Below are 22781 nucleotides of genomic sequence, written 5' to 3' on the forward strand. Positions count from 1 at the left end.
CCTCCTCCCCTGGCTTTCCTCCCCCCTCCCGCTAGAGGACCCTCTGTATGCTGCTTCGTTATTCTTTTCTTCTTCTTCTCCAAAATGAATCGCATTTTGAGGGGCCTAAACATGCGTCAAAAGTCATGAAACTTTGCACACAGTAAGACCTGGTGAAAATTACGGTCTGATATAGGTTCAGGAAGAGGGCCTGTGTGGCCAAAATGGCTCGACAGCGCCACCTATTCCTTAAAAAAAATCAAACAGACCTCGAAGCTGTAGTTTCACTACGAGCACGCAAAATTGGAACACATATGTAAAGCATCAGTAACTGCAAAAAAGACTCTTGGAGCAATATCCGAAACCCAACAGGACAGTCGGTTTATTTTAATTTATGAGCAAATTTTAAATCATTTTTTGTCATTTGCATGCATTGTATTTAACAAATCGCTCCTAGAGATTTATTAGAACCCCAGATCAAACAACCCAATTTGGTATGCCTAATCTAAAGGCCTTTGCGATGTTAAATTGCGAAGATCTTGAGTTTTTGTTGAAGGGCATGTGCCCCAAACTTCACATGTTTGATAAGACTCCTGACCTGCACATATCTACATGCCCATATTCAGTTATAGCCATAGCGCCACCTGCTGGCAACAGGAAGTGACATGTTTTACACTGTAACGAAGTACTCCTAGAAATTTTATGACACTTTATAATTTTTTTTGGTCAGTCTAATTTAAAGGCCTTTGCAATGTTCAATTGTGAACATCTTGAGTTTTCATTAAAGGGTGTGGCCATGGCGCCGTGACAAAGTTCGATGTCTCGCCATGGGAATAGAAGTTATTGTAACTCAGGCATAAGATGTCCGATCTTCCCCAAACTTCACATGTTCGAAAAGAGTCTTGGCCTGAACACAGCTGAAGGTCAATATTCCACTATAATCATAGCGCCACCTGCTGGCAACAGGAAATTGCTTGTTTTACACTAACTTAAACTTGCAATGTCCAATCTGCATTAAACCTTCAAATATTTGGAAAGAGTCATGGCCTGAAGATATCTAAAGGCCAATGTTCAGTTATAATCATAGTGCCACCTGTTGGCAATAGGACACCTCATGCTTTATACTAACTCAAACATTCCATGTTCAATCTGCACTAAATTTCATATGCTTGATAAAAGTGCTTGTTTTGTAATGCTTTTATATTGATAATCATATTATTAAAATACTGAGAACAAAAATAAACACACATTAACACGTTCATAATTTTATGTAATTATTGTTTTTAGTATCCTGAAACTCTTCCGAGCAGCGTTTTGAGCTCAGATAAGATAATGGTCATAGCGCGCCCTCAGGCGACCGTTAATTTTACATCAGAATGAATACGTTACCTACAGGTGAATTACGAACATTTTTAAATTAGCCACCAAATTATCATCATTTTTGTAAGTTAACAATGATGCCACCTAAGTAAATTAGTAAAATGTTAAACTGAGTTATTAACTACATAATATATTTTAATATGAATAATGTATGAAATAAACGTTAAAGTAGAAATAATAAAGATATAAATGGCATTCCTCATTCAAACTCGCTCGCTCTCTCTTCCAGCTCGTCGCTACTCCGCATTGGATTGTGGGAAATAGCGCTTCAGCGAGTGTACATCAGTTGTACACTCGAAATCAGAGTGCATTGTGGATAAAAAGTAGTGAACGAATTTTAGGGAATGAAGTCGTTCACTCAGATTTCGGACAGCGCTACAAAATAGCTGACAACCGATATAGTGCACTATATAGTGGATAGGGAGTGGCTTCGGACACAGCTTGGGGGCTCAGCTGTTAAACTGTCAACTTTAGATTTGAATCTGTGGTGGAAGAAAGTAGATCTGCACAAAAGAGGGCTTTTAAAGACACTACATTGTTGTTTCTAATTTATTTATACACTCGTGCAGACAAACTGTTGTATAAACGCAATATCACATGAGTAGAAGTGAGATATGGCTGTATATCTCACTTCTACTCATGTAATATTGCTCATATATATATATATATATATTATATATATATATATATATATATATATATATATATTATATATATATATATATATATATATATATATATATAATGACAATTATTTTGTTATTGTTGTTTTTTGTAAAATAGTCACAAGATAAATATTCGATTTTTTTTCCCCAGTAGTCTGTTCTATTCAAAAAATTATGAAAATTTTTGAATTTAGATTGAATAGTCAAATATTAAAAACAATGAACAAACAAAAAATGTGGATCTACATGTCTGCCATCAACTGTTCCTGCTTATCCCCAGACTGGATCTCTTCTCTCCACTTTCCCTAATTGCAGATTCAATTATTAGATCTGTCAGCATTAATATTTTTCAACTTAGATTTTTTTGGGGGGATCAAACTGTAACTGTAATGCAGTGTGTCCCAACCAGACGCGAACCGATAAAAAGTATCTTTTCCATGTAGTTTTTGTCCTAACCACCCGCAACAGCGACACATGACAATAAGCGACATGGTATTATATTTTAGAAACAACTTTTATTTTCTGCCACCTTGTGGCAGGAACAACATATAAAATATGACTAATAATTTCAGGTAATGATTATGTCCTTCATTCAATGTTAAAAGTGTCTAATGTCAGTTTTAATATTTTTTTGTGTGATCTTTAAAGCCATAGTGAAAGCAACAATAAATATTTTACCTCAGATCTTGAAAATAAATTAAACTTGTATGTTAAAACTGTGAACTCACTGTGAACCAACATGTGCATAACAAAGATGGTATCAGTCCCTCAAAACTGTTCAGTCCATTCACATTTGAATCATCTATTTTCTGTGTCCACTTTTATTTTCTTCACTATCACCATGTTTTTGCTGTCACATCGTATCTACACTGGATGTGACAAAGCATTGCAAATCATTTTAACTTTGTGTCAGTACGTTTGTCGGGGATTTGTCGCGCCACTCCACATCCAGTGTAGACAGCATAACTGATTATAATGCTTTCTATTGTATTTCGTTGCATCGCGCCACGCCATTCACATTCAGTGTAGACACTATGTAAGTTAATGTAGCTTTCTGATGATGCGTTTGAATTTTGATGCCACATTATTTGAAATTAGCGCGGGCCAAACATTTTTCTCTCATGGGCCACCTGTTGAGCTACCCTGCTTTATACCAAGAGGTGACCTGACTACACTTAACACCAGAGACAGTTAGTAAGGCTCAAAAAGAGCCTGTATACTAATGTACTGCCTAAGCGGAGCTCCAGAGAGCGGAGTACTCAGCATAACTACCCTCTAAAACGAGGGGAGTGCAATCATGCCCACCACCATAAAGGAGAGCCGTACTCAGTATAAAGACTCAAGTGAGGGTGTACTGTCAAGCTCGACCTGAAGTTTGCTAGGCTCAAGAACAGCTGACCAGGAAGGCTCACAGAGAACCTAGCAACCTGACATAACTTTTAACAAAAGTTCTAGGGAGCAGAGTGCTCAGCAAAAGCACAACCCATACTCAACCTATGTGCATGGAACCTGGGCTGAGAGGAGGAATAGGCAGAAGCTCAGATAAGGAAGGCTCAGAAAGAGTCTGACAACTCAAAAAAACTGAGAAAAAAAGAGAATGAAGCATATGGGGCATATCTCAAAGTGACCACATCTCGCAGGGTGCATTTAACTCCCCCGAGAGCTAAACACTCTCTGTTCAAACACTAGATTCCCTCAAGAATCAGGCGAAAACAGAAACTGCTGCAGTATTTATTTTTTGTTTTGCTGAATATTTTATTACTTTTTGTTTGAATTTCCCAACATTTTATAACAGTAGCCAGGAGGCGAAGACAAGAAAAAAGAAACTAAATTACAATGTCACTTTCACTCTCCTCCGTGCCTTAGCAGCAGCGGGTACACTTGCAATCAACACAAATTGTGCATGTTGCCAATGGAGACAAGACGCTGTGGTGGTGATTAAACGATTAAAACTAATTTAGTACTATAATGTACAGGGTCCCTGCAAGAAAAAAAAAAGACATTATGCCATATTAAGTGTTTGTTTTTTCTACAGGAGGAAAACGCTTAACGAAAGACTTTGTGCATTGCGTTCATATTCTGCTGTTCTGTGGCCACGGATTTGCAGGTCTTATCTTTTTTTTTGCAGGTCCCTGTACATTATAGACAGCGCCTTGTCTCCATTGGCAACATGCACGATTTGTGTTGATTGCAAGTGACTTACAGGTAGCTGAGAGTGCAAGTAGCGATTGCAAGTGACATTGCAATTTAGTTTTTTTTTTTCTTCGCCACCTGGCTACTGTTATAAAATGTTGGGAAATTCAAACAAAAAGTTATCAATAAATAGAACAAAATAAAAAAATGAAGACTGCAAGTGACGTCACTAGCGGAAGCACAAGTGTCTGAGAGTGCAAGTCTGAGAATGCAAGTCTGAGAGTGCAAGTGCAAGTCTGCAGCCAGACCCTTCTCGTTCTGAGAATGCAAGTCTGAGAGTGCAAGTGCAAGTCAGAGAGATGTTACAGGCAAGCAAATAAAAAAATCATTTAATATAGACATGGGCTAATTGTTGTGTTCCAATAAATCACGTTAATGCTATTTTTCTAGTATTGTGTATTTATTTTTAATTTAATAAAAAAAAGTGAAAAAGTTAAAGTGACGTGACATACAGCCAAGTATGGTGACCCATACTCAGAATTCATGCTCTGCATTTAACCCATCCAAAGTGCACACACACAGCAGTGAACACACACACACCGTGAACACACACCCGGAGCAGTGGGCAGCCATTTATGCTGTGGCGCCTGGGGAGCAGTTGCGGCTTGGGTGCCTTGCTCAAGGGCACCTCAGTCGTGGTATTGCCGGGCCGAGACTCAAAGCCACAACCTTAGGGTTATTAGTCAACCTCTCTAACCACTAGGTTACGACTTCCCCCTAGATGGAGCGCTTCACGGATTTGCATGTCATCCTTTTTAAAGTTTTCCCAACACACTTTTTCACAGAGTGCAGTGCATGCTCAAACTCATCAGGAGTCACAGTACAGATCGCACGTCTCTCTATGTACTTAAAGGTTCAGTAGGAGATCTAGAAAAATGTTAACTTTAGCCTGATAGCACTGAAAGATTTTGTCCCACCCTCCCTTCCTGCAAATCACCGTCCAAAGCCACGCCTCCTGAACACATGAACATGCATAGACCAGACGACCAGAAACAACATTACTACTATACATCATGTGTCATTCACCGGTGAGAAAACTTTTTAGTACAGTTAGTAACAGCACTACAATACCAAGAAAGGAAGGAAGGTCAGGTTGTTGATGTTTGCCTACCATTCTCGCTCTGTCTGCACAGCGTACGCAAACACGCTGATGATGTATCATGTCTGCGAGAACAGGGTGCACAGAGGTATGCAAATACATTTCTTGACAGGAAGGCAGGAAAGCCTATAATAATGTTCGGACCGAACATTTTGTTTGGACAAACATTTCTTGGTTCTACACCTTCCACGGAATATGTAAATACATATAAATACATGTAGACCACATAACTTATTGATTGCTATCGGGAGGTGAAGAGACTTTCAACCAGAATAACAAAAATAATTTTCTAAAGACAATCACCTATTGCACCTTTAAGAAAATGGAAGTGGGAATTTACTGCATTATGAACGTGGCACTTTCAAGAGTTAACACTGAATGCAATACCCTCAACCTCACACCAAATTTCAGGCCCTGTAGGTGGGGATGCATATATACAGATCATTTAGTAAGCAGAATTATGAAATTTACCATAACATATTAGAGGAAGATGCTGAAATCTGGACTGAATTCATGCTTGAAGAATGCATATCCTGCAGCCATGACAGCCTGCAGTTGGTGGCTAAAGTTTTCTATGCACAATTTGATTTGATGGAAGTCAGGAGACCGATTACTCTTTGATTGAATTGATTATTTGATTTAATTCCATTAGAGGTGATTTGATTAGGATGGGGTTTAGGTTTTTGTTTTCGATGTGTGATTTGATTTGAGTAGTGTGATGGGTTAGATTACCGACTACTCAAAAAAGTATAATTTCTGATCAAAACTGCTTAGTTACACTATTTTTTTTTGTAAACTTGACAAACATTTTGAAAACAAATGAGGAAGAGTAATTAAATTAAATTTATTAAATTTATGCATTTAGCAGACGCATTTATCCAAAGCGACTTACAGTGCATTCAGGCTATACATTTTTACCTATCATGTGTTCCCGGGGAATCGAACCCCCAACCTTGCGCTTGTTAACGCAATGCTCTACCACTTGAGCTACAGGATCACAGTAATGCGGGTATTTGTAATTCCTTACTTTACATCACTGCCAATCGCTAATGCTGTGATCCAGACCAAATACAATGTTGAGTTTTTGTTTGGTGCGGTTCGCTTTCACACTGCCCTTTTTGAAATTGAACCAGAAATTGTAAACAAAACCACACGTGTGCTAAGGTCATCCATTCATTTGAGAGAAATTCTCACGCATAGCAGAATTCGTTTGGAATCGGACCGAAACCACCTCTTCAGCTGGGTCTCAGTGTGGTTGTTTGGTCCGCACCTGAGTGCGATTGCTGTATTCACACCTGCCCAAAAGATCCGCACCAATGGGAGAAACAAACGAGAGTTCGATTCAATCGAACCAAACAAGACAGGTGTGAATACACCCTCAGAGAACAAGACAGGTGTGAATACACCCTCAGAGTCACATATGCAAGTTTATTTGGGTTGTAAATACACACATTACTTTCATTTAATAATAAAGGTAGGAATTTAACAGTAAACTGTGAGCCTAAACTCAAATGAAGAACACAGGCAAATTAGTGATTATTGCTTCTTTTTCAAATTACCTTAGTTGTGACTTACAAAGGCACTCTTTGCCCCAGCAAATAAACTTATCAATAATGACATCTCCTTTACTTACATAATGTTTTAAGTCAAATAAAAGACGGTTTATCTGCATTCAACAACACAGCTAATAAATACTCACCAATTTAAAAGTCAACTAGTTGTTCCCTCGAATAAGATCTCTTCAACCTGCGTAAGCCAAAGCGCATACCTAAAAAAAAAAAGAAAAAAAAAGTGATTGTACATAATTTACTTGAAATAGTCTCATTTAATTTACTATTGCGTTTGTATCATGCAGCATGAATTAAAGCATTTATTTAGCATACCTCAGGCTATTTAGGCTTAGAAAAAAATAAAAAACACATAGCTTGGACAGTCAGATAACACTCTAATATATATATTACAAACTCTCCACATGTCAGAAATATCATTAGGCACGTTCGACTTGAAGCAACGCTGTGCAGAATGATCACTGTATCATTTTTTTTTTTTTTTTACTTCAATAAACACAAAGTACATTTATAACTACAATAATACACATGAAAACATAAAACACAAACAGAATATAAAGAAAAATATGCTTACAATATACACATATAGCGGGGGCTAAACATATAAATATATTAAAGGATTTACAGATGGAAACTGTCTTAATTGCTTTCTTAATATGTGAATAAAAAATAGTCTTAACATAAATTTGAATTTCTTTTTCAAGAACCAAAAATAAAGTATTGGTTTTACTGTACTTACACGATATGAAATTTAGCAAAAATTACAATTAAATTTATAATGTAATATTCTTTGGTTTTATATGAAGGGATATTAGTAAAACCAAAGAAAAAATTGTTTTAAGCACAAAGAAAAAGTGGGGTCAATGTTATCAATTATAAATCTAGTCAAATCTTTCCAAAAATATTTTAACATCATAGCAATGCCAAAATAAATGAAACACATTTTCAGTCCTCATATTACAAAAAGAACAATTTGGAGAAGAAACAATATCTTTTTGAAGTAAGGAACGAACAACTTTGTTAACATTCATATTTCTAGGGGCAAAACAAAGTTTCCCAATATAAAAATCAAATAAGTCAAATGTACAGGGAGGTTCCAAATAGGGTACCTATGGGGAGAAAAGGTATGTTTATATAATAGAGACCAAGCCAGCAACATTTGTTTATGAAAGCAGGATAAGCTTAAAGGAATTTTATTAATTTTGTAACTGCAAATCAAGAGAAATGATACCACCTAATTTGGAAAAAACAAAATTAGGTATAACATTCTATAAAGAATTTGGATTTAGAGTGAAATGTCTGATTCAGTTAATTTTAAAGGTGTTATTTAGAGTACAGAAATCAAGAAAGTTCAACCCTCCTGTTTCATATGTATTCATTATTGTAGATTTCCTAATGTAATGTGTTTTAAATCCGTAAAATGCAATTCAGTTTTGCCTTAGTCTTCTGAAGAATAGATTCAAAATTAATATTACACCTAGATTTCTGATCTTTCGTGATAACAATCCACAAGTATGTTACAGAATCCGGTAACACTTTATAATAACTGCACACTATTAATCATTAATTAAGCATTAGTAAACAGATAATTCATAATTTATAAAGCATTAATAGACATTAATAAGTAGCTTTTATAAATACAGATATAAATGCTGTATTCTTGATTTAAACATATATCTATAATGTGTTAATAACTTTATTGTCATACTATATTCGTGATCAATTTATCATTTCTCAATGAAGTATAGCATTATTTACAAACCAGTTATTTAGGAGTTGCCAGTGATTCATAAGATCACAAGAAATTGTAAGTAAATGTAGTAAATTCAGGTATTTATAAAGCATTTAGTAGTGGTCAGTTAACTATTTATGTGAGCTCATCTAAAGTGAGGACTGTTTATGCCTTGTAAAGGATTTATAAAGGATATTTAAAGGCTCAGTTATCTTCTAAATAGGAAAAGGAAACAAACACAACACAGTGATACAGAACATAGAAATATTAAAAGCCTTTAAATCTCATTTGTAAATGCTTTACAAGGCATAAATAGTTCTCACTTTAGATGAGCTCACAAAAAAATAGTTAACTAACAACTACATATGTTTTATAACTACCTGAATTAACCCTGAATTACAGTAGAAATACATATTAATAAACCATTTATTAACACTCTAAGTAACTATAACTATATGTCTGAATAATACGATGTATGAATGCACATTTAAATAGTTTATTATTCATCATTTACTTACAATTTCTAAGTGATCTTATGAACCACTGACAACTCCTTTATAACTGGTGTGTAAATAATGCTATACTTCATTTAGAAATTATAAATTGATCATTAATAAAGTATGAAAAAACAATTATTAAATACATTATAGATATGCTTTTAAATCAAGTATAACGCATTTATATCTGTATTTATAAACTGCTTATTAATGTCTATTAATGGTTTATAAATGATGAATTAACTGTTTCCTAATGCTTAACTAATGATTAATAGCGTGCAGTTATTATAAAGTGTTACCCAGAATCCTTCTCTGCACTGAAAAAAACAGTAAGTAGATTTATTTAATTTTGCAAGTTTTTGCACACTTACATTTTAAGTAAAATATAAGTATTAAATTAAGTAAAATCTACTTACCTAAGTTAGGTAAATTTAGCAAAATAAAATAAATAAATTTAACATACCCAGTTAAAAAATTATAAGTAATTTTTACCTAATTATTTTGTAAAATATACAATTCTCAAGTACATTTCCCTCAGTTACAGTTTATACAATTTACTCAAACAATGTAGCATTGAAAAACAGCCATGCTATTAAAGCATGTGGTTCTCTTGTATACTGTACATATAAGTGAGCAAGTCGACAGCTTGTTATCCTTCAAAGATATGTCCACTCAATATAATTATTACCCAAATGAACACAGAGACCTCAGTACTTGGTACACCATACACAATGACGGTAACAATCAGTGGATAGTGTTCAAGTACAAATGGGTCATTTTGAGTAGAAAATAAACTCCAGATATCACAAAACAGTAAGTTACTAAACCTAACGACAAAATCAAACATAAAACAGTGTAAATACAACTCGAAAACAGTGAAAATGTAACCTTTTTAATTATCCATGCCCCAGTGCATGATGGGAAAAATGGGTTTGATATTTATTTTAAAAATCCTTGTAAACGTAACAAACAATTCCAAGTAAAATATGCTTATAATTTCAAACTTTAATTTATACAAGCTTAGATTGAGTAGTAATATAGAATTTACTTTATTTTTTTAATTCTTGCCTGAACTAAATTATTTAATGTAGATATTACATTTCCTTTTGTGTAGTATTTACTTCACCACAAAATCAATATTAGCAATTTGATGTAACTCGCAGTCTTTAATAGATAACGATTCGCATTTATTCTTGTTAAAACAAAGGGCAGAGGCTTTAGAAAATGCATCTATTACTTCAAGGGGCAACTGGGACCTGATAATGATTTTTCAAGAATAGTGCAGTGTCATCTGCTAGTTGAAATATGATAATATCCCTACCTGCTACAGATATACCTTTTAAATGGCTTGATCTAACATAAATATTCATAACCTGAGCACAAAACAAGAAAAGGTAAGGGGAAATGGGACAGCCTTGTCTGACAGATGAACTTTCTTTAAGTTTAATAGAACTGTTTGCATTCGTATACATTGTTTGTATAGCTTTACAGAAGAAATCTCCAAACACAAATGTTTTTAATTACCTAAAAATAAAAGCATGCTCCAAAGGGTCGAAGGCTTTATGAAAGTCTAAGAAAATAATAAATCCTTTATCCATACATAAATTAGAGTAATCCAGCAAGTCTAAAATTAGCCTTATATTATTTGAGATATGCCTTTTCTTTAAGAAGCCAGATTATGCCTCATCTATAAGGGGGTCTATAATTGACTTTATTCTATTAGCAAAGATCTTATAATCATTGTTTATTGGTGAAATAGGTCTCCAATTGTCCAAAAGCAATAGATCTTTTCTTGATTTTGGAATCAATGTAATTAATCCTTGAGTTAATGTAGGTGGAAGAACTTGATTTTCTATACTTTCTATATAAACTTCTTTAAGAAAGGGAGCGATAAGATCAGAAAATATCTTGTTGTGTGAGGTCATTAACCCCAGGAGATTTATTAACCTTAATGTGTGAAATAGCACCTAAGACCTCTTCAATAGTAATTGAGCTTTCACAAAGCTCTTTTTGCACAGGGTCGATGTTCTTACAACTGAGTCCAGAGATAGAGTTAAAAAATTCAGAAGCAGATTGCTCAGAAAATTGGGATGAATATAATCTACTATAAATGTCTGTACAAAATTGTGACATTTTAGCTTGATCATCTGTTACAACCCCAGCTATTTTAAGTGGTGAACGCGCTGATTTGAAGTTTGACACGTCATCACGCACCAAACGTAAGACTTAAAATTACACGTACATCATAAATATACATTTGTAAATCAGTGAACAACAGTGTCAGAAGTAAAAAATCTTAAACAACATTCAAACAGCGATTAACTTAAACCGATATAAAGTTGGTTCGACGTTTGTAGTTGGCTATTAGACAGATCTATTTCGACCTCACTCAGACCGTCACCACGGTCTTACATTGAATGACGCCATTCCTCCGCCTATCCTCGAGACCTAATATCAACAATGTCAGGTGACTGACCTTAGGGGTTGGCTATATAGCATCCAGGTGAACCAACCACTTTCTCTTGACTTTCTCGCCTAATCTGAGACCGACGCGGTAGAGCGCATTGTTTTGATTACAGGAGAGATTAGTTTCAATCCGTCACGTTTTTGTGCAGGTGCTTCAAGTCCCTGAGGATTGCAGTGGTTTTTCTCCTCATTTAAATATTTCGACGTGTCGTTGGAACGCATGTCGGTGAGTATTTCTTTATTTTTCTCTGTTTGTTTTCAGCCATTTATTGATGGTTCTCAGGTCGCCTGTTCGCAGCAGACGAGAGTTTTCTTTTCCATTTACTGCGTGTGCGCACGTAGAATGATGGATATATAATTTTCTAATATGATTTTCAAGGAGTTCTGTTCGCAGACTTATTTCTGAATGATGAGTATGAAGAGTGATTCATCACAATCTTTATATTAAATTGTACCTGGTTAATTGTGTTTAACTAATACCAGGCAGATATTTTTTGTGGATTAAGGAAGTGTTCAATTTGATTAATGATCTAGTGATTCGTCACAATCTATTTGTTAATGGCATTTTGGTTGTTTTTTTTTTTTCAACTAAATGCTGAGTTATTTTGGAGTCTCGCAGTTCAACTTCCAGAATTAGTTAAATACTGTGATTCATTACAGTTCATTTTCCCTATCATGCACTATCATTATATGAGTGACCTGACCTCGGACTTGTTGTCATGAGTCACTCAAAGTGTCGTTTTTGCCAAACTAGCATACACCCAAGAGATGGGCATCGCGAATGTCCCTCCTGTTTGGGTATGCAACATGTACTTGACGATATTGAAGATCCCTGTGCAGCTGCAATGGAGCTATCTTTGCGGGAAACAGTGCAAAGAGCTAAACTTTCAACTGGTGGTAATAAAGAAACTATTCCCAGTAGTTCCTCTCATAAACGCAAGAGGCCAGATGATTTCATCAGGTCTTCAGGTTCTGACATGCCTCCAGATAAATGGAAAAAAAGCCACAGTAGTCCAAGAGCCCAAGGATGACACTCAGTTGCAAATCTTGGCAGCATTGCGTGACTTAGCTGGTAAGCTTGAAAACACGTAATTCTTCAGTAAGCACACAGCCATCTGCACTCCGGGCTGGGGATGAGTTAATATTACGTCAGGAAGAGAGGGATGATTATACGGATGCCGTCTCACTGCATGCAAATAACTCCCTTTATGGTAGTGAGGAGAATGAATACGAAAACGAGGGAGATGAATCCAGGTCTGAGGTTTCAGAAGGAAGCCTGCATTCTGATGTTCTTTCACGCATTTTAAGTGCAGCAAGGATCCTGGGCCTTAATGCACAGGAAGAAGGACAGCTCCAGCCCCCACACAAGGTGTATGGGCGAGTATTTCCCCTGCACAGCCTACTGTGTCAATCCCTGTAGCTGAGGATTATTCCCAGATGTTGAGGAAAGCCTGGAATAATCCAAAAGCGGCACCCCAGTTTAATGCAGGATGTAGATGGTTTGTTAAGTTGGATTACCCCGCTGAGAGTGGTATGGGGAACATGCCATCAGTGGAGTGAGAGATCGCAGCTTTAACCGCTTTGGGACCTGATAAGGTTACTGACAATCCTCGTTGTCCCGGTAAGGAGTGCCAAAAGACAGACCGGTTAATGAGCCAAGCATATAACGCAGCTACTTGGGCAGCCCGTTCAGGAAATGCTCTAGCAATAGTTTTGGCTGCGTTAAGAAAAGTTGTTAATAAAGAAGAGCGTGATGTGATGAGCTTGATTGACACAGCACTCATCACACCACTCACAGCTTACCAGGGACATAGGGGCATCTATGTCGTCTGCAATTTTAGCCAGAAGACAAATCTGGTTGGCTCAAACATCTTTACCTGATGCAATCAGTAATGATCTGACTAATATGCCAGTGGTTCCAGGTCGGATATTTCACACTGATGCACAGGCTTTACTGGATACTGCTGATCAGGCAAGACGCAGAAGGGAGTCAGTTCAGCAAACATTTGCTGGCCCTACCAAATGTGGCCATAGGGCTGCTCATTTTTTTCAGCCCCCACACTTTCCTCGTTCAGAAATTTGGGGGTATGACAGAAGACGATCTAGGGGTTACCAGTCCCATGATCGAGGAACCAGACCTTTTTACCAGGCTCCCCAGACCGACCAGGCTCATAATCCAGTCAGGGGAGGACCACTTAAGAGGCGTCCTTCCAGCGGTTTCAAACCCCGGGGAGGCCAGGCATAGCAGTCTCGGAGTCATCGGAGAATGCTCCCAACTGTGCCTGGACAGTTGGGAGAAGGTAACATCAGATCCTTGGGTTCTAGATACCATCAAGACAGGATACAGGATACAGTTCCGGCGGCGCCCTCCTACTTTTTCAGGAGTTCATATGACCATAGTCAGAGACCCAGTCCAGGCACAAATTTTGGCCAAAGAGATCACAGTCTTACTTCAGAAAAAAGCGATTGTACAGATAAAACACCAGCAAACAGCTCACTGGGTTCTATTCGAAGTATTTCCTAGTGCCAAAGAAAGACGGGGGACTTCGACCCATTCTAGACTTGCGAAAGCTGAACGAATTCATAAAGGTATTGCCCTTCAAAATGCTGACTACAGCACAAATTCTGGAATCCATAGAACTGGGAGAATGGTTCACTTCCATAGACTTGAAGGATGTCTATTTTTCCACATACCCATCTGTCAGGATCACTGCCCGTTTTCTTCGCTTTGCCTTTCAAGATCGGGTTTATCAGTTTCAGGGTCCTTCCATTTGGCCTGTCTCTGTCTCCAAGGGTCTTCACCAGGGTGGTTTCAGCAGCCCTTCGTCCCCTTCAGTGTGCAGGTTTGAAAATTCTGTCATACGAACGAATTTGTGCTCCTTCTCGCAGTCAAGTCATGAAGGACACAGAAATGGTGCTCCAACATGTCCAGTCTCTCGGGTTCAAAGTGAACTGGGAATAGAGCAATCTAAGTCCCAGACAACAGGCCGTGTTTGTAGGAATTTCGCTAGATTCCCAACTGATGACGGCATGCCTCTCTAACAGGGTGGAGAGCAGTTTGGGAAGGCAGGTCCATCAGGGGACACTGGAAATTCCCCTGGACCACAGAGCACTTCAACGTGCTGGAACTCAGGGCAGTCCATCTCTCCCTGAGGGTTTTTCTCCCGCTGTTACAGAACAAACATGTTTTGGTGAGAACAGACAACATGTCGGCAGTGTACTACATCAATCACCAGGGCGGCACCAGATCAGCGCGGTGTCTCCAGGTGACAAAGGAACTAATTTCTTGGCCATTTCCAAAGCTCTCATCACTCAGAGCAGTATACATACCGGGAGTGGCAAACAGAGCAGCAGACCTGCTGTCGCGAACTGGACCTCTCCCGGGAGAGTGGCGTCTCCATCCCGAAGTGGTGAGATTAATATGGAGGCGTTTCGGTATGGCAAAGGTCAATTTGTTTGCGACCACAGAGACAACTCATTGCGATCTATGGTATTCCCTGAACAGCCAGGGAGGCCCTTTAGGGATCGATGCACTCTCAAGAATGGCCGGAAGAATTGTTGTACGCTATTCCTCCCCTACCCTTGATCCACCTTGTGCTCAACAGGGTAGCTTTGGGCCGTCACAAGGTTTTACTTGTGGCCCCAAGTTGGCCAAAGAAACTTTGGTTTCCGACCCTTGTACGTGTTTGGTCCAAGGTTACCCTTGGCAGTTACCACAGAGAGCAGATCTCCTCTCTCAAGTGGAGGGCCAAATCTGGCACCCCGGTCCACGAGACACTTCAACTATAGGTATGGCCCTTGCTCAGTCCCTCTCTGAAGGCTTAGATGAAGCTGTATTAAGGACAATAAATAGTTATAAGGCACCGTCTACGTGGAGTAACTATTTTAGCAAGTGGCGAATATTCTCAACATGGTGTCAAGATCCGGCCAAGTGTGACAACAGTTTGGTTCTTTGTTTTCTTCAAACATTGATTGATTCTGGGAAATCAGTTAATACCATAAAAGTCTACATTGCAGCCATCTCACACTTCCATGTGTCAGTGGATGGTGCAAATATTGGCAAACACCCTTTGGTGTCTCAATTTCTCAAGGGTGCAAAACGCTTGCGACCAGGGAGAATTATGAGATCACCTGACTGCTTGGACCTTTCTATTGTCGTACAGTCACTGGCCAAAGCACCTTTTGAACCTTTGGAGCAAGCAGATCTCAAGTTCTTGACATGGAAAACAGTTTTTTCTACTGGCGATATGTTCAGCCAAGAGAGTTGGTGAATTGCGCGCTTTATCAGTCAGTGAAGACTGCTTGAGATGGAAGGCAGAAAAACAGGGGTTTTTCTCTGGCCAAACCCATCATTCTTGCCCAAGGTCCTTAAGCCTAGCACAATAAATCAGGTAATTGAGCTTGATGCTTTCCGTCCAGGCCTACTTTTGTTCAGGTGAAGAGCTGGATCATTGTTCTCTATGTCCTGTTAGAGCATTGCACACATATATTGAGCAAACTCATCAACTACGACAGTCACACACACAACTATTTGTACGTTTTGACAAGAAGTGTGCAGGCAAACCTGTGTCTAAGCAAGAGTTATCTCATTGGATAGTGGATACCATTTCACAAGCTTATGTCAGCCAAGATCTACCTATCCCTGGTGATCTGGTTGCTCACTCTACCAGGAGTATGGCCACTTTCTGGGAGGCACTGAAGGGGGTAGCACTATCGGACATCTGTGCTGCAGCCTCTTGGAGCAGCTCGTGCACGTTTACGAGGTTTTATAGGATTAATGTGGCAAAGCCAAATCCTTTTGGGTCTGCGGTTTTATCTGCGGCTAAATAAACAGGGGAAGGAAAACATGCTAGTCCCTCGTGACCCTGGTGGTATAAGTCATCCAAGGTAAGACCGTGGTGACGGTCTGAGTGAGGTCGAAATAGATCGTAAGTTATGACTAGAATTATGGATCTATGAGACCGAACGATGACCGTCACCATCCCTTGTCACTCGGGATGAACTGGGGCGTTCCAGGCAAGAGGAACTGGTTGGTTCACCTGGATGTTATATAGCCAACCCCTAAGGTCAGTCACCTGACATTGTTGATATTAGGTCTCGAGGATAGGCGGAGGAATGGCGTCATTCAAGGTAAGACCGTGGTGATGGTCATCGTTCGGTCTCACAGATCCATAGTTATAGTCATAACTTACGATATTCAGCCACAAAAAAATTCAATAAATTCTTAGCGGATGAGTATAACTGTATAAAAAATGGCTTATCTGAAAAGCATTAGAGCGTAGAACTGAACACACATTGCAGTTTGTTTGTTTTAATCCTCCTCGATTTGTTGCAACACATAAAGACTCTAGCCGCGGTGCACTAGCGCTTAGGTCATCTAGGGACCATCTACAAAGTACATGAAAATAATAAAACAATTAATATTTTCCTACCAGAATCTTTTTTATAATTAACAAAACATGAGCAATTTGTGCACCAAGGTCTTTGAAAGATAAAAAGTCAAACACTTACAATGCTCACTTGAATTTAATTAAGATATATTGTAAACGAGATATGTGATAATGGTTATGGGTTCCACGATGTGTCGTTTAAGCATCGATATCGCGATGTATGAATCCAAGATAGTCACATCGCAGGATGTGCGATGTAGGCTGTCGTAGTTGGTCCGTTATTCACTTAACCGTACGGGCCAGCTGCTCCCCGGCCTTTTTGACGAATGTGATTCGCGGATTAATTGCACAGCTTCACCATCATAGAGTGAAAGTTTATCATTTGCATGTGTTTTTAAGTCCTGTCAGTTTAACAGGGCGCATATAAGAGAGAGAGAGAGAGAGAGAGAGAGAGAGAGAGAGAGAGAGAGAGAGCGCGCGCGCGCGCGAGAGCGCCCTGGCCGCGCGTGCGTGCTCACCTTCACCGTCTTCAAACAACACGAGCGCTGTTTTGCTCTCTCTCCCTCGCGCATATTAATCAAAATCAATTGACACGATGGTGTCCAAAAAAAAAAAAAAAAAAAAAAAACCTATCCAGTGATGAAATGTTTTCTGTTGTCAAATCTTGTGCGATATCCTAAACTGCTGAGATAATTACACAATGCGCGTGCCGTACACGTCTGATTCGCGAACTAATGTTTCCTTTGAACCGATTCAATTTAATGAATGGTTTAAACAACTGACCTGTCCAACACTGAACTCACGAGACGTCTGAATTGGTGTATAAAAAAAATCTGTAACACTTTACAATAATGTTCTATTTATTAAACTATTTAACTACATTATTTACCATTTACTATTACTAAAATGCACTTCTACAACATTGTTAATTTCAACATTTAGGCTATAGGCTTCATTGTTGAAATCAAAAGTTGTGCAGTATTTGTTAACATTAATGCACTGTGAAGTAACATTACCAAACAATGAACAGCTGTGTTTTTATAAACTAAGATAAACAAAGATTAATAAATATAGTAACAAAAGTATTGCTCGTGGTAAGTTCATGTTAGTTAATATGTTAACAATTCAAACCATATCCTAAAGTTACAAACAAATAATTTACTCTAATTTAAATAATACTCTGATGTTTTTAATAATTTAAAATGAGAATGTAAGTGTGCTCACCCCAATTTTTGTTTGTAAGAAAAAATTAGATTAGATTTCATATCGCAATATATATCGCAGAAAAATAAAATATCGCAATGTCATTTTTTCTCAATATCGTGCAGCCCTAATAGTGGTTATTATTAAATTATTACTATTAATAAATAATTTAATAAAAGAAAAACAACATTAAAAATCATTATCATTCCATAATCCAGTGGTTATGGAGTAGGCTGATTCCAGGTCCTTATGAGAACTTTTTTTTTTGTTCGTTATATTCACAGAAGTATGACAAAAAAAAAAGGTACACACTATTGAAATTAAAACCAATACACAAATTCATTTAAAATAAATACACTCTTCTGTGTCAACCTCATGGTGTGTGTCTTGTTATTGTTTTCATAAGAACATTTTTTATATTTGTTTTTGTCACAGAACTATAACAGAAAACATGCTATTGAAATTCAACAAATAAGACAACACTGGCAAAGAATGTTGTTTTGCAGTTGTTTTGACTTGAATTTGAACATATAAAAATAATAAATACATTTATAACACACACAGTTTTATTACACAACTTCAATGGGTGTGTCTTGTTACAGATTAGACAAACATTTTGATGGTGGTTTTAGCCACAGAACTATAATAGAACATCTACAGATGCATCTCAATAAATTAGAATGTCATGGAAAAGTTCATTTATTTCAGTAATTCAACTCAAATTGTGAAACTCGTGTATTAAATAAATTCAATGCACACAAACTGAAGTAGTTAAAGTCTTTGGTTCTTGTAATTGTGATGATTTTGGCTCACCTTTAACAAAAACCCACCAATTCACTATCTCAAGCATCTCGTTGTCACAGTTCTTCTGGATTTATTCTCTCTCAGTAACAATACACACCTTTTGAATTTGAGATGGAAAACTGTATGCATTTTAAATTAATTTATTGAAGGTTTAAATTTAAAACTCAGTCAAAACAACTGCAGTATCTTCCTCTAGGGGGCAGTAATACTGGATACTCTTTGGAAGGCTTTGCAAGCTATTCTTGAATGTCAATAGCGTCACTTCTGCATCACTTTTGACAATGAAAACTACTTTAAAATGTTATTTAAGAAATCTGTAACAAGACACAGCCTTTGAAGCTGAGATAGAAAATTTTATTTATTTTTAAACTAATCCATTATTTGTTTAATTTTCAATAGTATGTGTTCTATTATAGTTTTGTGGATAAAACCTCCATCAAAATATTGTTCTAGAAACCAGTAACAAGACACACCTTTTGAAGTTAAGATAGAAGAGCATATTTTTCTATATATTGATTGATGTATTTGTTGACATAAAACCAACATTTAAATGTTCGTTTATGAACCAGTAACAAGACACACCCTTTGAAGTTGAGATGGAATACTGTATGTTCTAAAAATGAATGAGTTGACAGATTCAAATTCAGTTCAATAGCGTTCATCCTGACTTACAGTAAAAGATGGCTGTAAATATTGTTCTTTGAAAAAGTACCAAGACACACCCATTTATGTTTACATATCACTGTGTGCATTCTAAATTCATTTATTTAAACTTCTGAATGTCAAACTTGGTCAAAACAAGTGCAATATCCTCCTCTTGGGGGGTGGTAAATTGCACAATCTTTGTCATGCTTTGCAAGCTTTTTCTCAATTGTTCAATTTCAATAACTTTTGTTGTGCTATAGTGCTGTGAATAAAACCAACATCTAAATGTTCTTTTATGAACCAGTAATAAGACACACCCCTTATATTTGATAATTTTTTTTTTTTTTTTTTTTTTTATACATTTCACAAGTGAAGCTTTTAGATGGAATAATTGTGTTTTTTTTTCTCTTGGCTTTGCACTTTGCAGATGGTCCCTATCCTGCACTTTTACATTATAAGGTCTATCAGTTACAATACCTTAAGGCAGATTTAAACAAATAAAACACATCGTGTGTTCTCTTCTACATTTGAAAACAATTAGAACCACTGATCTATAATATAGAACTGGATTGCTCATGACGTCATGAAAGTGAAGCCGCCGTGCCGCCATATTGGTAATCCCTAGTGTGCGTAAACGTTCTGAAATCTGAATTTATTCAGAGAAATAACTGACTATATACAGAACGGATTTAAAGACATAAAGCTTTATTTCCAAGATAGTTAGTTAAGCTTTTCATTTCATTATTGAGCAACATTAACAACATAATTGTATTATTCGTTGTAATATATTCAAATCCATTTCTGATACTAACACGTTCATGTTTAATAATTCCTGAATAATTATGATCTTAAAGAAATAGGCTATATTTTGTGTTGGATCGTTACCTGTGTCATCAGTGCGCAGCAGACACACCCACCTAAACGGTTTAAATATATCACTTATACTGCCCCAAAAGACCGTAAACACTGCAGATAACATCTGAAGTAAACATTAATTTACATACACATAACATAAAAACTAGTCCCATTTGACTGATTTGCTTCAAATCGAGTGATTTTAGGACAGCGGTATGAATGTGACTCAATGTTGCTCTCTGCCGGTAGAGATTAGTAAGATGGCGGATCGAACACTTCCGGTGTGACTTGATTATTTTTGTGTTTTAGAATGGTATGAGTTTTACTGTCTTGTTTGTATAGTTGTATGTTGTGATTTTAGGATGTTATGATTGTTCTAAATCGTTAAAGATCTGCTGAAGATTTTCGAGGCTGAATCTCTAAAAAAAATGTCAAACAGCAAACGTCGAATCAACTTTATATCGGTTTTGTCATTGTGCTAAATCGTGTTGAAGTAAATGCCTTTTGGAGAGTTTTGATAATATTTTACATTTATAAATCATACTACAGCAAAAATGGCTGTAATAGATTCGAAAAGGGATGTAGCCTACGATATCCCTGACTTAAAGTGAATCGTCTTCAAATATGACTGGAAAAAGTGAAAGTGAAAGTGAGGCTTGTGACAAAAGCTTTTCTGAAATTTCAGTTACAATGCATTATTTAACAGTACTTTAGTTCTTAAAAGTGACAGACAAACATAATAACTAAATATAAAAGAAAACATACAATTTATTATACATTTAAATCATTTCAGATCTGATGTAAATAATGCAGTGACGCATTAAATGTTTCTCGGAACTCACAATGAGGAAGTTTAGAACAAACGCAGCATTTGCTAGTCAAGACATTAAACGCTCAAATTCAGTGACGGAAAATAAAGCAAAATTAGTTATTCTTACCTTTAAAGACACAGATCAGAGTTGTTTTTAGTCCACGTAGATATTGTGTACGGTGTGGTTACCTTTTGGCTCTATGCACGTCACAGTTCCGGGTTCGAGTGTATCAACTTCCTGTTTATACACGGACAGATATGGCTCTCGTTTATAGTCGCTGTCTTCAGGATTTACCTCATCGCACGGTAAATGACATAGACCGACTCCTAACAACATCATGTGCCGCTCCCAACAGCAAGCGGGAAAAGGGATTTAAAATGTATATCGGCAGCTATATCGACAACTATGAGGGTAAGTAGCTAACGTCATGCTACTTTGTAATCAAGAAACTGACGTGACTGAACTTGTTAACGTTAGCTATTTCGTTTCACAATACTCTTACTATATTAAAACAGACAAACTAGCACAGTGTAAGAACGAGTGTAATCCAGTTTCGAAATGTATGTTCATCTTTTTCCGTATGGTGACAGGAGAGGTCAGCGTGAGGGCAGTGTGTCATAGATCCATGAGGAAAAATGAAAATCCACACGAATTGAAAGTAGGGTGACTAGGGTCAGTGTCAGGGTAATGGTCAGGCCCGCTGATAAGTTGCCCAGCTGATAAGTAACATTATCTAAATGTACATGGTAGGGCTGCACGATTATGACAAAAATCATAATTGTCGATTATTCCCTTGAAATTGTAATTGCGATTATAAATTACGATTAGCACAATTTACACTGAATAATGTTTTGAATAGCTTTATGCCATTGTTTGAAGACACTAAAGTAAATATATGCATGGTATTATAATGTTATATTAAAAAAAAATTCAAACAATTGGGAAAAGACCCTTAAGATAAGCTGTAGAAAGAACAACAACACATCTTAAGCACACAGAATAATGTAAGTGAACTTTTTTTTTGTTGTTGCGCCTTTAAATGATTACATAATTGTGTCATCTGTAATTGTAATTACGATTACAAATTTGATTAATTGTGCAGCCCTAGTACATGGCTCAGTCTACTGTTTATGGATGTGAATGGGTAGGCCTATGTGGCTCTCATCTACAATACAGCCCTATGCTTTTATTAGTTATATTTTTCTCTTGTTAACAGTTTAGCTTTTAAGAGGTATTTCTCATCTAAGCTTCTATTTCTCCCTAGATGGTGTTAAAAGACTCAAAACCTGTCATTTTGGTGAGCACCCACTGCTCCTTTGTGGCGGGGTGTGCCTTATGCAACCATTTGGTTGCACTACTATATCAAACAGCACACTTTTCACAATTAGGCATCCCTGCTGTACCCCCAGTGCACAGTTGCACAGAAACTGAGCAGACCTGGCATAAGCCAAGGACCTTGGTAAGTCATCTGTCTGTCATGTGAATTGTACCTA

At 37.1% G+C, this 22781-nt stretch overlaps 1 protein-coding gene across 3 annotated transcripts in view; it reads right to left on the reverse strand.

Annotated features, from left to right (window-relative positions):
* The window catches only part of LOC122147649 (octapeptide-repeat protein T2-like), a 195122-nt gene extending 173584 nt beyond the window's left edge, over nucleotides 1-21538 (reverse strand). For 2 of the 3 annotated variants that reach the window (XM_042770793.1, XM_042770795.1), the window contains exons 1-2: nucleotides 21415-21528; nucleotides 7016-7084 (exon numbers count right to left, since the gene is read on the reverse strand). The gene's annotated coding sequence lies outside the window, so the exon portion shown is untranslated. Of the gene's footprint in view, nucleotides 1-7015; nucleotides 7085-21414 lie in introns of all 3 variants that reach the window. The other variant, XM_042770794.1, reaches the window with a different exon arrangement.
* Between the last annotated feature and the right edge of the window lie 1243 nt (nucleotides 21539-22781).

Source organism: Cyprinus carpio, chromosome A15 (genome assembly GCF_018340385.1).
Source record: "Cyprinus carpio isolate SPL01 chromosome A15, ASM1834038v1, whole genome shotgun sequence".
NCBI lineage: Eukaryota > Metazoa > Chordata > Actinopteri > Cypriniformes > Cyprinidae > Cyprinus > Cyprinus carpio.